At 39.0% G+C, this 18042-nt stretch overlaps 1 protein-coding gene across 3 annotated transcripts in view; it reads left to right on the forward strand.

Moving 5' to 3' along the window:
- The window catches only part of LOC141000435 (metabotropic glutamate receptor 4-like), a 138483-nt gene that overhangs the window by 75625 nt on the left and 44816 nt on the right, over positions 1-18042 (forward strand). The gene's annotated exons all lie outside the window — the stretch shown is intronic.

Here is an 18042-nt window from a genome sequence, read left to right on the forward strand (position 1 = left end):
ATCTCATTTTGCGAACCACTGACAGTGTTTCTCTGTTACGAGCCATTGAGACTCTCAAAACAACATCCAAAAATCAAACTCAAAGTATAGAAACAAATCCATTGATTAAGAGATTCAGGGATTTGTTTCATTTCACTTTGTGCTACACTTGATTTAACCTGAGAGTTGTTTAGAAAGCAGCAGGATTAGATGTTATATGTTGGAATGTAAATTATGGCTTACATCTGATGAGCATAATATGAAAAGGAGCTTATGGATATTCTTTTGTACAATACTGTAATGAGTAAAGCCGAAACAGGCTGTGGAAATAAACAAGCCAGTAAACAGGAGCAGAAGCAGACGCTTACAACAGTGTTGTAAAAAGTACCCCAAAGTCATAGTTGAATAAAAGTACGGATGTTGGTTAAAAATCTTACTTTGGTAAAAGTGAAAGTCACCCATATGAACAGAACCTGGGAAAAAGTCGTTGATATTAAATTTACTGGGAATTTTCTGGCAATAAATGTACTTCAGTATCAAAATGCAAGTAAAATCAAATTATACATATGTTTTCTGCAAAGTATCTAGTAACTAAAGTTGTCAAATAAATGTAGTGAAGTAAAAAGTTCAATATTTCCCTCCAAAATGTAGTGTGTGAAGTATAAAGTAGCAGAAAATAGAAAAAACTCAAGTTATGTAAGTACCTCAAAATTGTACTCAAGTTGAGTTCTTGAGTAAATCATCACTGGCTGTTAATGCTGTGTTAGTTCAAATTACGTGGAGGTCACACCATGAAATTAATGCTATGTAGCTGAATATACAGTCGTCCTCAAAATTATTCATACCCTTGCTAATTTTTGTGATTTTCTATTTTTGTGATGAAATGACTGCATTTTTTCAAGTTTGTTTATGAGGTATACGTGACCAACAAGTGAAAGAATGACAACAATACACAATTCAAGAAATTCTTAATTTCAGGGGTATTTTATTCATGGATTCCCAAAAAATGCCATGTTCAAAATTATTCATACCCCTGACAATATCTCAACAAAAATCTTTGTCCTGTGGTTATTTCAAAATGTTACAATGGAATAAATACCATTAACATTGTTGAACAAATGTTAAACACTGATTTAAAAAAATAGCATCTTTCCAGAAGAGTATAAATAGAGGAAAAGTGTTCTGGTCATTCTCAATTTCTGGTCATCATGGTCAAGAAGAAGGAGCTCAGTGAAGACCTACGTCAACGTCTTGTGCGTGCCCACAGTGAAGGAAAGGGTTACAAGGCCATTTCAAAGCAGTATGATGTCCCTGTGGCAACCGTCCAGAGCATAATTAACAAGTACAAGAAATTCAATACTGTTAAAAACCTCAGCGGGCGTGGCAGGAAGCGTAAGGTGTCCCCCAAACTTGCCAGGAAAATATGCCGAGAGGTCAACAACAACCCCCAGACCACAACCAAGGCCCTAATTGAAACGCTTGACCAGGCAGGGACAAAGGTCTCACGGTCCACCATTGAGCGAGTCTTGCACAGAGGAGGTCTCCATGGACATAGGCCTCGGAAGACGCCGCTGCTCAGGAGGAAACGTGCAGGCTCGCCTGGCCTTTGCTAGAGGTCATTTGAAGCAAGATCCCAGCTTTTGGTCAAACATCCTGTGGTCTGATGAGACCAAGTTGGAGTTATTTGGCCATATGGATGCTCAATATGTCTGGAGGAAGAAAGGCGAAAGCATATAAACCAAAGAACACTGTGCCCACAGTCAAGTACGGTGGTGGAAGCATAATGCTATGGGGATGCTTCTCTTCCAGTGGCACAGGGAACCTAGTCAAGGTCCAAGGAATAATGAAAAAGGAAGATTACATCAGGATCCTTGATGAAAACGTGAAGGAATCTGCTGAGAAACTACAGCTTGGCCACAACTGGACGTACCAGCAAGACAATGATCCCAAACACACTGCCAAGGTAGTGAAGAAATGGTTCAAGGACAATGATGTCAACGTCCTAGAATGGCCAAGTCAGAGTCCTGACCTGAATCCCATCGAGAACTTGTGGCATCACTTGAAGACCAGAGTGATGGCTAGGAAACCGACCAACCTGACCCAGCTTGAGGCTTTCGCAAAGGAGGAATGGGCAAACATCCCACAGGAGACATGCAGGAAGCTTGTGGACACATACAAGAATCGTCTCAAAGCAGTCATAAAAAACAAAGGCTATGCTATTGACTATTAAAGAAAGACATTGGACTAGGGTATGAATAATTTTGAACATGGCATTTTTTGGGAATCCTTGAATAAAATACCCCTGAAATGAAGAATTTCTTGAATTGTGTATTGTTGTCATTCTTTCACTTGTTGGTCACGTATACCTCATAAACAAACTTGAAAAAATGCAGTCATTTCATCACAAAAATAGAAAATCACAAAAATTAGCAAGGGTATGAATAATTTTGAGGACGACTGTATAGGTGAATAATAACCAGTCAAACATTTAGGAAAGTCAAATTATGATCAGAATTTAATTAAATTGATAGAAATCATTAAACTCAGAGGCTTCGTGTGTGAAAGACATTGGTCAAATTTGCTGGGAATTTTTCTCCATTAACCACTGGCAAACTGTCAAACTAGGTATGATTATGTTCCTGTGGCTTTGCATCGAGCTCCAAACTCTCCTTCCCAGGGAATACTTGTATCTGCTACACAAGTGCATACAGTAGATTCAATTGAAGGGAATTCAATTTAATTATCAGATATCAGGAAGCTGTGACAATGGGGACTTGAGGTTGCAGAGCTACATAAGGAGCTGGCATTGTACAGTGTTGGGAATACAGTCATTTTGGCACAGGAAGCTGCCGGCACGAGCTCAGCCTGACCCCTGACCCCTTCTGAAGCAGAATGTAATCAGTACCGACATGTCCAGTACTCTCTGTGCCACTGCGTCGCTTTCTTTCCTGCCAGCTCTAAGCTGCTGCCCATCACCAGTCATCCTGGAGAGGCACCAGCGGCAGATTACCCCTGCTGAGCCCTCCAGCCTGTCCAGCTGAGCACCAAACTATGGACTGTTTGCCTCACAGTCTATAGGGGACTTAAAACCCAACACGACAATTCCACTATGATTTGAGCTTTTTCTCTTTCTCTTTTTTGAAAACATTCTTTCAATTTGTCCTCCTTCTTTTGAAGATAATGGTATTTAATGCTAATTAAGGCTTATGAATTTAAATATTTTTGCATCAGCCTCGGTTCTTTAGAGTCACCAAATGCACATGAAAAGAACAGATATAAGGAGGAGAAAACCTCTGGGTGCTCAGTAGTAGTAATGGCCTCAATGCTCACGTAGAGGTCGGAACTATCCTTTAAATGGGCGGGTGGAAACTGATTCTCAAATAAATCCCAACAGACAGGGATGTAACTTTTCAAAAATGGTTAAAATCTTTTGGTTTGAGTCTGATTCCTTCTGCCTTTGCATGTCTTACGGTTTCAATCTTTGCTTCATGGGAATAATGTAGAGTTTTACACAGAGGTAGGCATCTATGAGAGGTGGATGGGGAGTGAGCAACAGTTGGCTGTGACGCACTAGAAGGATAAAACTCATTGAAAACAACTATTCATTTCAAACTAAACAAACAAACAAAAACAAGCACAGTGTTGATGAAGGTTCTCAGTCATGAGTCATGGATGAGAGGTGAAACGTCTTCAAGAAGCTGCCACAAGTCCAGTTGCAAGTCGCAAGTTGTATTCGCTCTAAAAGTTATTCAAAAACATATCTATGCCTTCAGGGGTTGTAACTACACAATCCATTTTAATGATAAACAAATGCACCTTTTTTTGACATGAAGACTCGCAACCAGTCACCTCACAAATCCTGAACTCGGGTGTCTCTGGATCTGCTGTTTTCTTATTCTCAGATTGTCTCACTGAGCCACGTTAAGAATCCCTGAAGGTGCCTCCAATGCACTCCTCTCCACTCTCATCGCAACCTTTCATTAAATCAAGCCCTAACTGAGTCACGAATGCTTAAAGCCTTGCAAACTTCCCCTTTGTTCACCTGTGCTGTCTTCAGCTACAAAGATCTTAAACTTTCTAAAGGATTTTATTGCATTTAACAATGTCAATTCAGAGTCAAGTGTCCCACCTGAGGTTACACATTAATTAGAAATTAGAAACTACAAGAAGAGGAGGCTTCTAGTCTCGAATGTCTCAACACAAAAGGTCAATCATCTGTCTTTAAGGACATTTGATGTGGCTTCTAAAAGCCATGTACGACTGCATCAGTGTGGGAAACCTGAGGAAGCACAACAGAGCAAAGACTGTGTTTTCTTTGTTTTGTTTTGTCAAACTTTTGTTTTTCGAACACTTTCTTAAATTTCACTGTCACTTGATTTAACCACCTGCCAATGAAAGACAGCATGTCAGCCAAAAAACCTGTCAACCACGCATGCAAAGTGATTGTCTCGAGACAAACACTGCACTCTTTTCACTGCCTCTCAATTGTAAACAAGAATCTAGACAAGTATCTGTCAAGTCAGTCCGTTGGCAGCTCCTTCAAATAACACGACTATGAGCGATTTTTGCTAAACATTTACAAATGGCTGTTTACTGCGTGCTGTAGTCTTGCTTGAATCCCTTGTGCTCTCCTCCAATTCAGGCTTTGATTGATTATACAAGAGAGACACAGAGGACAAGCAGGCAGCTCTGTCAAAATCAAAGCCACAGGTATTTGGCTGCTAAATGGGTTCTGCAGTTATCTGCTCACATAATAAAACAGCCAGATCAGAAGTGGCCAAATGTTCTATCTCATTAACCAGCCAAAAGCCATACTGAGCAGCAGTCTCACCCACCTAATGTCAGATCCGCCCTGTTTTTTCACTGTGCAGCTCTGTGTGGATGCAAACAGACACATTTACTTCTTTGAGAAAACATTTTTGGTTTCAACTCAGGATGTTACTTTTATCTATTTGGTGCATTTCATGTGTGTGTGTGCAAGAAAATTGTTGGTGATATCAATTCCAGCTGAGCAGCCAGTTAGGTCGCACTTTATTTTAAAGTACAAGAATAAGCCGACCTTTGCATCAAATTAGACGAAACCAGAAATAATATGAGAGCAAACAGGCGTAGTTATGCCCTGTGTACTACATTATATCACTCCACCAATCAACTGTTAAGATGTACCATATTTTGTAGTTCTAGGTAATCTTCAAAAGAAACACATGACAAATGATTAACACACGATTTAACTCCCTTGTTTTATCAGTTCTGGTTACCTTTTTAAATGTCAATATTTTATATCTTAAATATTGCGATCATTTTGACAGATGATGCAGTTGCGATATGATTTCACAGCTAGAGGGAATGATCATTTTTGCAGCAGGCCGTTCTTTGGGCAGTAGCTCCTCATGGAACAGATGAAATATCAGTTCTTAAATCTGCTGCCATTGGAAACACCCACCAAGATGGTTGAAACTTGGAGTCTATTTCCATAAATATGATCAAAACAGCTTTGTCCTATTTGGAAAAATATGCACAATAAATGGAGCGACGCCTGCGAGCTAGTTCAGGCCGGCAACTCGAGCTGCACATGACATGCCCCAGTCTCCACACTCATCAACCAAGCGCACCCTGTCAATTTGGCGGTCTATTTAAACTGCAAAAAATCTCCCATCTCTCCCTCTGCCTGTCAATGCACCGCTGCCCTGCGTCAGTATTGCTGCATATTCTTCCAGCCCCACCTGTAGGCTCCGACTGGGGGGGGGTTTAAGATGTTTTGCTCATCACTCCCTAATATCTCTACGTAAACATATACGCGGTGAGTGATGAGGTCGGAGCCCAGACGGCAAACTCTAACCATGTTTTGCTGCTGTAATAAACATTTCAAACAAGAGTTGTCTGACTGAACTGCAGGACCGTTATAGCGAGAAGAATTTCAGTTTATTTTTCGTGATTAGCGCTTTAGTCGTTCTCGAGGACATTGTAGCAGGGATGCTAATGCTAAAAGAAAACAAACTGCTGTGTTGACCCACGGACCATATGCTTGAGCTGTCCTAACGTCAACACACAGCAGCTGTTGTGTCTGTGGCTTCAGTTTCATTTCCTGCACAGTCAACAGCCAGCGTCATGCTCATAAATGGACATTATATCTTTAATTTGGCCTTTTCTTCACAGCACCCCACAGTTTAATGGTTCTGTTTGAAGCTAGGTCGAGGATGATTTTAAAAGTCCATTTGCTTCCTGGCAAAAGGAAATAGAATGGAAAAAATTAGTTTTTGATAATTAGCCCAACACACAGCCTGATTGGTTTTAATATTATATTTTTGGTCAAATAAACATCTTCAAGAACTATAATGTAGAGGGGGTTTAGTGGGGGACGGGTGACATGTTAGATGACATAAGGACCTGCTAGTGAATCTGATATCATCCGAACAGGGCTCACTGGGCTTTCATGTGGAAACGGAATTAAACTGGAAACTCACACAGTATTTGATCAGACCGGCTGGACTTGAGTGTCTGTACTGTGGAGCGGTAACAGTTTGACAATGGGCCAGTCGATATCTCAGAGGAGGTTGCAAATAACCTTTAGTGTTTCTGTGAGAGCAAGCGTGAACTCCGGATGAAAGAGAATTACAATTTGGAAAATCAAGTGGGACTGGTATGGATCCACTTAGACATTGTCTTTTGTCCCTTAAGTCTAGAGAAACCAGGTTAGGAAGAGTTGAACTATTTCTTTGAATGACAGCGCTTTGAAAATGAAAAATGACAGTTTTGCTCCCACTAAATAAAGCGTACTTGTAGTTATCAGTATGTGAGCATGAATGTTCAAACTCAAAATGAAGAAAATGTGTTCTTGAGCTCAGATAATCCAGATAGCTTTTCTATAAACAGCCAGACTTCCTTAATCATGTATGAGGCTCTTACAAAATTGTATAACAAGATAACAAAACAGTGATGCATTAGCTACAACATATGCCATTTAGGAGTTAGATCATCTTCATGTTTTTTTCAGCTGAGCTTTTCACTAGATTTCATCTTTCTGAATGCTGCCTTCAACTCTCTTGAATTTCTCTGACCTCAACGTCTATCTTGGATGAGAAATAATTGCTGACAAAAAAAAAATTGTCAGCAGGAGTTTTAGGGTTTTGTGTCATTCTAAACACATGGCAGGCTAAGATGACAACTACATTTTCACTTTTTGTGTTGCCATGTTCAACCGCCCTCCGAAAGGGTGGGAATTTTGGCAAGCTTCTCCTCCTTTTCTCTTCTTTTGTAGGAACTTTGTCTCTGGATTTGTTTTGACTGCAAAGCAACAAATCAGTTAACCTTGCACCGACTACTTAGGGAACAGTAATGGGATCACCAAAGTCATTAAGATTCGGCCTCTGGGGACGATGAATAGGTGAATCAAATTTCAAGGCAATTCCTCCAACAAAAACTTCACTAAAACCAAAATTGTCAGTCTGATGGTAGCGCTAAAGAAAAGGCATGGATGCCCATGAATTCATTACAATCCATGCGTTCACGCTATTTTCTAGGCTATTTTAGGACACACAATATATATCTAGATACTTTAAAATATCCTCAAAAGCGCTTCATATACGCTAGGACTGGACAACAAATCAAATACCCCGATATCAATATTGCAACTACAACATTGTAGTGATGACTATTGGCACTTTTGATAAGTAATCATCACTAATAGAAATAGTGGATATAATTACTTGGTGAGTAAAGACACATATTAGAACAAGTAGAACTGTTGAGTTCAGGAAATAAAATCACCTCACTGTAACACAGCCTTTAAAAACAGGAAAAGACAACACTCATGCAATATCAAGATAGCCAAAATCCAACACGATATATAGTCAATATCACAATATGGATATAATATCAATATACTGCCAAGCCCTGTCTCAAACTGCAAATAATATGGTCAGAGAAAGAAAGCTTTTGCGTATTCACTAGTTTATTTTTCCCGGAAGGCGACACAGCAGATCCAGTAAAGGGATTCTCAGCAGTGGAGATGCAGAAGAGGGAAGACAGGCATAAATGTTTAATGCTGGACCGTGCAAGCTTCGCATAGAGAACCTGTTTGTATTGGTCTCCAAAGTGTGTCAGCCCCTATATTTGGGCATGCTGAATAGTGTCAACATCAGGGCAGTCTTAAAAAAGGCAACACGTCAGACATCATTTCATCTGCAGCTGCTGGACTGTCACTGAAACATTCCACGATCGAGACGCAGGGCGGCATTTTCCTTCGGGGTCATTCCCATTGTATAACAACATATATCAAACCACCCCTCGGGATTAAAGCTGGAGTGCCATTATGGAAAATTATTACGAGAAAAAGCGTTTCATTTTTCTTCCAGTATGAGGTCTAGCTGTTGTCACCCTTAAAATGCAAGGCTGTCCTTGATGCACATGTCTTTGCTCCCTCAGTAGATTTCTCTCTGTTTATTCTTTTCTCTGAAAGCTGCTCTGCCTCCAGTGTCCTTATTAGAGAGTGTACGGTCCTCTGCTATAATGGAGGCTGACACTCCATGTCATTTTATTCTCACCTTGTGAAAAGTAGTGTGATTTTTTCTCCAGTGGATATTGCACACTTACCTCATGTATCCCTGTATGTAATCAAATTCTGTGGATTTTTACAGAGTTAGGTGGTGACACCGCTTAAAATTAAATTATTGGAAGAATTTGTCTCAGGTAGACGTATGAAATGAAACCTGGAACATCTGTGAAACCATTTTTTAGCTTTGTTTCTTGTTGTGCTTTCGTTTTCCAAATCTGCACTGTGACAAATTGCCATCTAAGATTAGTTAGGTGGATAATTTCAGATTGCAATTAATACGATTTTTTTTTTTTTTCGTGAATGACAGTTGCAGCAGAGGAGGAGGAGGAGGAGGAGACGGAGGGTAAAGATAGCACACAGCATCCCAGGGATGACAGGGAGATTATGCAAATGTTAGAAATGAGGGTTGTGTACCTGCACCCTTTGTCATGAGGGAAATGTCAAGAGGAATTATTTGAATACTCATTAACCTGAAACATCTAGTGAAAAATGTCGTCGGAGGAAGAGTTTCTGCTAAAAGTTTAGTGTGGACAATGCAAACAGGATATTACTTATCATGTAAATACACCACCTACAAGCTTACTGTGTAATTAATTGTTTTCATGTGTACAGTTTTATTCTACCACGATGAAAGCAATTACAAGAACATCCCGGACAATTCAATAAGTAAGTTAATAGCGTTATGCAAATTTCTAGCTTCCTGTTTAATGTACTTTCTTGTTCCAATTATACGTCATGTGAAAGAAAAGAGAAGGAAGAAAGATAGGAAACAAAGAAGAGTGGGAGGGAGGAAAGTAGGAGTTCACGTCCCCTCGACTCAACATGTCAGACACAGGAAATCCCTGTCAGAGCTCAGGCAGCTGCTCCTCCTGCTTCAGGCCTCATTGAGCCCTGATGGATGCTGTGTTGGGCTACTGAGGGTTAAAAGAGACGTTAGTTGAATTCACTCTGTGCAAGCACCTGTATCTTGGGTATTATCTCCAGCACTGTTCACCTGCCGACATTATTCATACTACTGCACGGCCATCGAGTGGCAAAAGACGGGTAGGTAGAGCTGCGCACAATGTGGGGATATTGCTGTATATATGCTTAGGCCGCAGAGCAGTGCACGTGTTCAACAGCTAGAACAAAAGAAGCTAGAAATTTTTAAATCCAGACAAGTGCGTCATAACAATAGCAAATATATAAACTAGGACGAAGCATTTTTGCAGGATACATATTTAACTTGTGTTTTGGCTTTATCAAAAATAGAAAACAAGTCATTTACAGAGCCCAGATAATAACACTTGATTGAATTTCCTCTATCTCCACTCCGCTTACACCGTTATGCCGCCCTGCCCATTCAACACTTTTCTATCTTCTTTTGTTCATTACCTTGTTTGATTAGCAATTTGCGCCTCTTCGCAAAAGGTTTCATATCTTGAAAACTGTCACCGCTACATTTCCAAGTGTTGCTTTATGATCCTTTCAACCACCTGGAAAGCCGGTTGCTCAGGCAGTTTGAGAATCAATGAAGGATTTTAGCTGCAGGTGTGCGGAGACAGAACGATTGTCAAGACTCTGCCACGGATCCACTATTTGCATAATGTGCTTTATCTCATTGTGTCACAGAGACGTGCCAACGCGGCGTGACAGAATTTTCCAAACTTACCAATCAAAACACTCAAATCTGGTGCTTTGGTTTATCTAGCCTCAACTTCCTCAGGTATTCTATCTAATCCGTGGTTTGTATTAAACATTGGGTTATAATTTTTTTGCGTTTTACACAGTTTTATCAGAGACGTGATTAGGAGATGGGTAGGTAATCTGCGAAATGGAAAGAATAAGATTTTCTGTGTTTGTAGTTAAAGAAGTAAGTTGCAATTTCCTGAAGAAACTCAAACTGTTCCTTGTAATATTTAACCTTATCCACTTTGAGGCCAGGAGTTGCAGACCACTATTTTGGCACAATAACAATTTAACAACAGGGAGCACTCATCTGAGGATTGTTCATTACTGTATCTTGGAGAAGCTGTAGGCCCTGCACGGCTGGTCTGGCCTCTGCAGGAGGCCGTCCTGGGGCCTGCCAGAGGCTATATTAAAGGTGAAGACACTTTATCACAAAATAGATGAACCTTCAGGTAGTTGGACGTGCCGCAGCTTAGGGGGCATCCATGAACCTTGGAGCAGACTGATGGTGCAGCACATGTTTCAAAAGACACAAGTACGTCTGTTACATGTATTTGAAAAAAATACATTTCTTAGTTCAAAATGTGTTATGTGTAAAGAGTTGGTGTAACAAGTCAGAAACAAACTTAACTTCTTTTAGTTTAAGTTTGTGTTTTCAGTCTGAGCTCTCTGTCAGAAGCCCCTAGAATGTATTTCTCCTCTCTTTAATCAGAGAATCAAAGGCTTTTTGAGTATCCTCATTTTCTGGAGGAGAAGAGGCCTAATTGCAAGTGTAAATGCCTTTTATTTGCAAATTTGAAAATGTTAACTTTGAAAGTTACAGCACTCTTACTAAGTAAGAGATATGAAGCTAACTGAACAGGAAATAGCTCCTGAGTGAACCAAAACTATCAATTATTGTCATTATTATTGTATCAGCAGATCATTTTTTTGATTATTCAATTATTGTCTAAAATGTAAGAAAATTGTGAAAAATGCACAGCCCAATGTTCAAATTGCTTGTTGTATGCGACCAACAGTCCGAAACCCATAGATATTCACTTTACTGTTATTTTTAACAAAGAAAAGCATCAGTTCCTCACATTTGTGTCACTCAAACAAGCTAATCAATTCATCAACTAATTGATCAATCAATTAATCGGCAGATAAAATTTTTGCTAACCACTGATATGTTCACATTTGTATGTGTCATACATAGGCAACCATATTGACAGTTTGACAATACATGTGATATCACATTCACATTACATGTTTATGACCGAAATACCATATCAGGAGGTGGAGGAGATGGTGATGGATTTAGGCGAGAGGTTGGTCAAGCCAGTGACCACAGTTCAATTCTATGTTTCAGCATGTGTGAAACCACTGGATATTTTTGAGCAGAGCTTGGGACAATTTCCAGCCACGTTTGTGGATACACAAACCCAGTAGCTTTGATGGGAAGTCGAGACATCTCGAGCCGTGTTTGTGCACACAAACAAGGTATTTTAAGCCAAAACATGATGTTTTCTGAGCCCTAACCAGGTGGTTTTGTGCCCAAACCTAACCAGACTGTAAGCACAGTGTTGCCACAACATACAATTAATCCTAAAGAAACATAAAGTTGCAACATAAAGAAATGTAAAGTTTCATTATATCTGTGGTTTGCAGAAACGTACATTGCCAACATTTATTCTGGCAATTTGGTTGTTTAATTGACAGAGTGGAAGCGATATAGTCTAATACGATCCACAAATAAGTAAGAAACATCTTGCCAGCAAGGTCGTATTAAGCCAGGTTGTACTGTGACTTAAGGAGTAAGCATATTTACAGAAAAACACCACTGACCATTTATACTGCCACAGCTCTTTGTCTGGGACCACACAGAACTTGCTGCTGGCAGTTTCAGCAAGTCACAATGAAGAATGCCAGCGACACCAAGAAGCTATTTATCACATCTGAGGCACTGATAAAGAAACTACTGTGATATGCCAGGGAACTAAAAAAGAGATTTAAATCCAGAATGCCAGCCATTATTTCACTCATCTGCTGCCAGAAACACATGCTAGCAACGAAGGTGAAATATCGAGCCTGGCAGTCTAACATCAAATGTAGTTGCAGGAAAGTTTTCAGCAGCCCTTTTGACAACGTGAGAATGTGCACCTCGAGGCCTGCTTCAGCTAGCTCTTCACCCACGCCTGATCAGACAGCAGCATTAATGTTTGCTTTGCCTCACGAGTGGAAGCAGTACACTTTTTATCTTAAGAGTTTTTGCTATGTGGGTTCTCCTTGGTAAGAGGAAAGTCCCATAGTTGTCAGGTGAGTCATTTTAACGCCGTGCAGAAAAGCTCATTTCACAGTGCTTAGAGGCTCGTCTTTGATTCACAAATCATTTGCACTGAGAAGGAAAATGTCATTCACACATTCTGAAATCTAATTTATAGTTGCCCCAGAACCTGTTGTCATGCACCTCTTTTTTTTTTAGATTCAGGATATGAACAGACAACAGGCTCTTCAGTAAACTGCTCAGCGGTCTACACTGACATGTAGTTACTATTCTCTCCTCAAGAGTTCAAAAATGTATTATCAAATTTTCTCTATATAAAGTGTGTATCCTCGGGTCAAATTGCCACATTTGGACAAAAAAAGATTTAACAGAGTTCAGAACTTTACTGCTGCTGAAAAATGGGACACTGTTGGATTTCTAGAGCTCCTGCTGACTCAGACAAATCATTTGTGCTTACACAACTGAGCTGAAATAATAGTTTCTAATGTGATGTCATGGTCGTCAACAAAAAAGCGCTTCTGCCGTTTTCAGCAACAATGCTTCAAAGTCTAGTTTTGAAGAAACATTTGTACTGAACAACTGTTTTTTATGTTGGTGTGTATTTTACCCAGTCTGGCAGATTGATTCTTTTTATTGAAGTTCCTAATAGACGATAGTTGATGCTTTTATTTAGTGTTTTAACTTAGTTATAATCTCTCAAAATCTGGTGTCATTCCTACAAATGCTAATTTTCTTCTAAAATGTGATTTTCTGACCATGGTGCTGCACATAATAAACAATATATATATATATATATATATATATATATATATATATATATATATATATATATATACATATACATATACATATATATACACAATACAGCATGTACCAACTTGAGGGAACAGTGTGGGATAAATGATATGTACAAAATAGCATGTTCTGTCACCACTGCCCTCTTGCCCTCCATGAGCTTCCCCTGCACTGTGGGGATAAATACAGAGTAGGTCCATTTCCCCTCCGGGATTTACAATGTGCTGATATCAGAGAGCAGAGTTGCTGACAGATGTAATAGCAGGACTGGTTGCCATTTGGCTTAAGAAAGTAACCATGCCAACAAATACTTTCATTTGATCCATCAACTTTGAGGCCAGAGTGTTACTGCACTTCCACCCTGTCTTGTGCTCATATATGCTTTCACAGATTGTTAGCGGAGTCATCAATACAAGCTTGAGTGGATCATTTTTTTCTATTAGAGACCGAAGATTGGACCCATGCAGTTCATAACACTGCATTTAAGAGCCGGTCCAGAGTATAGTACCTGTTGGGGCTCTGTAATTGTTTCATTGCTCCCTTTCTTTACTTTTATTACAATAAAGGCAAGTCATTGGTCTCAAATTACCTCAGCTCTTTTGTCAAAATAATACCAGTAGCCATGCCACCAACATATTCCCATTTTTTTTTTATTCTTTTCTTTTCTTATTTTTTTTTATTAAGTGATGCAACACAAGACAAGTGAGAGACATGATCGAAAAGACAGTGTAAAGTTGGAGACAGTAAGACAAAACTAGACAATTAAATGAACAGGCAAAAACTAATGGGTATATTGCATTGTATGTTGAAAGGCGGTTTGTGTGTGTGTGTGTGTGTGTGTGTGTGTAACTGGGATGACTTAAAAAAAGAAGAAAAAATAAATAATTAAAATTAAAAAAAGAGAATCTCCATTCTTCTTCCTACCTCTACCGCTGTGTGACGCTGACCAACATATTCCACTTCTAAATATAGTGGGTTTAACATTTCTTGCACCTCGACGTGCTGAATGAGCTACTGTAACAAACAGTTCACATGGGAGGCAATTAAGTCACTAATGCTGTTAGACGGCAAGATAACATTCATTCAGCTGTAGCAGTTTATCCTCAAGCAGTTAGAACTAAACATTTGACGCTAACACATAGAAATATGCCCTTTAAATGCTTAATGGTTTAATAATGTCATGGTAAATTATTGACAGAGCTATCCAGAAGCTTCTAGTTAAAAAAAATAAGGCAGAATAGTTGCAGCTGGCTTAGGGCTGAGCAGTATATAGATATCATATCATTATCGTGATTCAAAACAATATACAATCTTAGATTTTTGATGTCATTATATCGTGACATGTCATAAGTGCTGTCTTTTCCTGGTTTTAAAGGCTGCATTAGAGTAAATTGATGTAATTTTCAGAACTTACCAGACTATTCTGCATTTTCTAATACTTCTTTATGTCTTTACCCATTTAGTCATTGTCAACATTACTGATGACTATTTTTCAGAAATCTCATTGTGTTAATATTTTGTGAAAGTACCAATAGTCATTGGTTTATGGCTTTGCAGCCTTCTCATCTGTGAGTCCACTACCCTCTCCTCCACCTCCCTACATGAAAGTCAGGTAATAAACATGCTTGAACTTGATATGACACATTTTGAAGAATGTCAAAACGGTAACCAGCCTATGACATGTACAAATTTGAAAATATCTGTGGTTTGCAGAAACTGCTAACATCTTACCCTGGCAACTAGGCTGTTTTGTCTCACCGAGTGTAAACACACCATGATGTCACCCATTGGTTTATGGAGGTTTTGAAGTCTTGAGTTTGGCATTCTGGCAGTCACCATCCTGTTTTGGACCATTTTCGAGAAAGAGTGTGGAGCTGGGGACGATTCTGATCGGATCTGACTGAGACCTGATGAGACACCATGTTAGCTACTAGGTAGCCATGCTCTAAAACACACCTTGCTTTATTATCTATTTTTCTCTAAATCGGGCCATAATTTACAAAATGAACATCATGCTGTATTGTAGGAGACTTGAAACTAGCGACTGAGACAATAAACTCATTAGGAAACTGAGGTAAAAAGTTTTTTTCTTTTTTTTTTTTAAACCTGCTGGTCATTACAACTCCTGCATGGGCTTCACTTTTCAGACCTGGAAGCTCAGTCCATAGTTTATATAGTCAGTGTGCCTCACCGGTATGGGAATCAACACACCAAGACCAATGGAGCCCCTCGCATTTGTTTAATGCAGGAGGTTTCGCCCACTCAGTCCCCTTTGCCAGCTTCACTGGCAGTTGAAAATGCAAAACAACCTGCCTTTGACTCAGGCATTACTCACAATTTAACATGTTTCTTGTCTTCAGGATTGTAAAACATTAACTCTAATTTGTAAAACAGTGCTAGTTAGGGTAATATATAATCATTGATGATCCCAATGGTGAAAATGATCGGAGAACATACTGTATGTTTGGTTTAGGCGTTTTTGAATAGAGATGGTGGCATACTTATTTTACAGAAAACATATTTGGTAGGAAGATGCACAACAGTAATCCCAGCCTTATTTAATCTGATCTAATTTCACACATCACCATGCAGATGTCTTTCTTATTAACATCACAGCATCGCCCCATGAGTACATTTGAAACCCATTATAAGAGACTAAACAGCAAGCTAGAAAATTGCTTCCTATCATTTTGTTTCATCTTATGCTTCTTTGATACCAAAATACTCAGCACCAGCACTTACTGTCAATAACATAGCAAAAACAGGTCACAGAGGAAGTATCAGAGAACCAACAGGGGAAAACGGCATGTAGAGACAGAGTATTGTCACATCTCCTCGGGAGAATTAAGGGTTTATTTCACCGAACCGGAGTTGGTTATTGTTGGGACAGTGGATAGACTAATCATGATAGTTTTGGTGTGTCATATTTTGTTTTTTCTGTTGAGTTTGAATGAAGTACGTTTGACAATGATAAAATTACTGTCTCTGCAAATGGAGTCTGGTGGCTTTGACAAGTGGCTGTTTCTGGTTAATCCAGAAGGTTATTATTCTCTAATAAAAAGCTCTATCTCTGCAGGGATCCTTTCAATAACATTGTTGGACACTTAGAATAACAATCTGAGCCTGACAGTGGTAAAAACAAGCACTTTAGTGGACGTACTTTGATGGTTTGCAATTGCCCACAGGGGAAACATCGAAGCCGTTTTAATGGCTGACAGCTGTAACAGTTTTGCTCAATACTGAACCAATTTCAAAAATAGTTGTCACCATTAGTCACTTGGACACAACATATGGAAGAAAAGTTACTCTTTGACATCAGCCAGTAATATAGATGTCCATATCGATTTTGTTATTCTCAAACCAAGATTGTAGGAAGACATTTAGTAGAACTTTCAGAATAGAAAAAAAAACAACAGAAAAAACTTTTTGCAAGTGTTATCTCGGTTTCCCTGGAACTTTATGGGGTCTGACTAATAGCAAAACAATCACTTCAGTAGTCTTCTGTATGTACAGTAATGTAACCTAGTTTACTACTCCAGTGAGAAGGTGAAACCTGAGTAACGACCTAGCAACAGAGACGATTTCTAGTCAGTGGTGGGATTTCCCAAACTGAATAAATACCACACATATCAACACATACCTGCCTTGGTGCTCTATCTATAACTATTGTTATCTTTGCTCTGTCTTAATGTGATTGCTGGAAGTCCAATCTTCATCAAAGTTGGTGCATATCATGTTTGAATTACCACGAACATTGGCTGCATGTTTGATTTGAGATACCATGTATAGTATTTTCCATGATTGGGTAACAAACCTTTGTGGGTGTGGTAAAATTACTTCAAACTTCCATAACTCGTCCAATTGCAACCAAATGTTGGTCAAGTCCACGATTAATACAACATGAACAGAAATTGGTTAATACAAATCACTACAACTAGCAAGTTGATAACCAATCGGATTGCTTGGTCGGAACTACTTGGTCGGAACTACTGTCATACAACACTATGTTATATGAAAATTGGGATGCACTGGTAAAGTAAGCTCATCGTTTCACTTATGAAACGAGTGTCCTTTTGAATTAACAATAACAGTACTATGCTATACTAAATTACTCTTATTATACCTTACGTCTCAATGTCCTCAAATGCAATACATACAGAATTGGAGCTAAGTATAAACACAAAAATACCGTTTCTTATTGTGATCTGATTTGATGAAGTACTACTAGTAGTAGTGATATTGCTGCTGCTGCTACATGTTTAAAAAGCTCCTCTTTCTACTGACTTAAGATCCCAAACATATTTTGGCAAAACTCAAATATGTAACATTGCAGATGTTACAGAATGAACTCTGTGAGGTTGTTTTAGCTGTTTTGTTAAACTGACTCCAGTGGTCTTTTGGGTTGTGTGTAATACTAATTTGAGTAAACATCACTCAAATTATTTTTAGCAACACTGGTGATGTGGCTCCATATTCATGCCTTATATTAAAAATTATTCTCATAGTTTTCTTCCTGTTTATTTCTGAGTGATGAGGCCGAATACCCCTTTCAATATAATACAGAAAAAATTCAACAGCACCACAATGTGCAGCCTCAAAATGCACCCCAGAATAGATTGAAAGCACAAACTCAATAACAAGAACTTTTTCCAATAAGGTCACTTATATTGCAATGTTTTTCATGACCTGGAAGACTGAGAACCTTCATCAACATCCTGCAATGTTATTGCATTTCATTACATATTAGAGATTGTTCTATTTTTCTAGTCTCTCAGTATAC

This window comes from Pagrus major, chromosome 7 (genome assembly GCF_040436345.1).
Source record: "Pagrus major chromosome 7, Pma_NU_1.0".
NCBI lineage: Eukaryota > Metazoa > Chordata > Actinopteri > Spariformes > Sparidae > Pagrus > Pagrus major.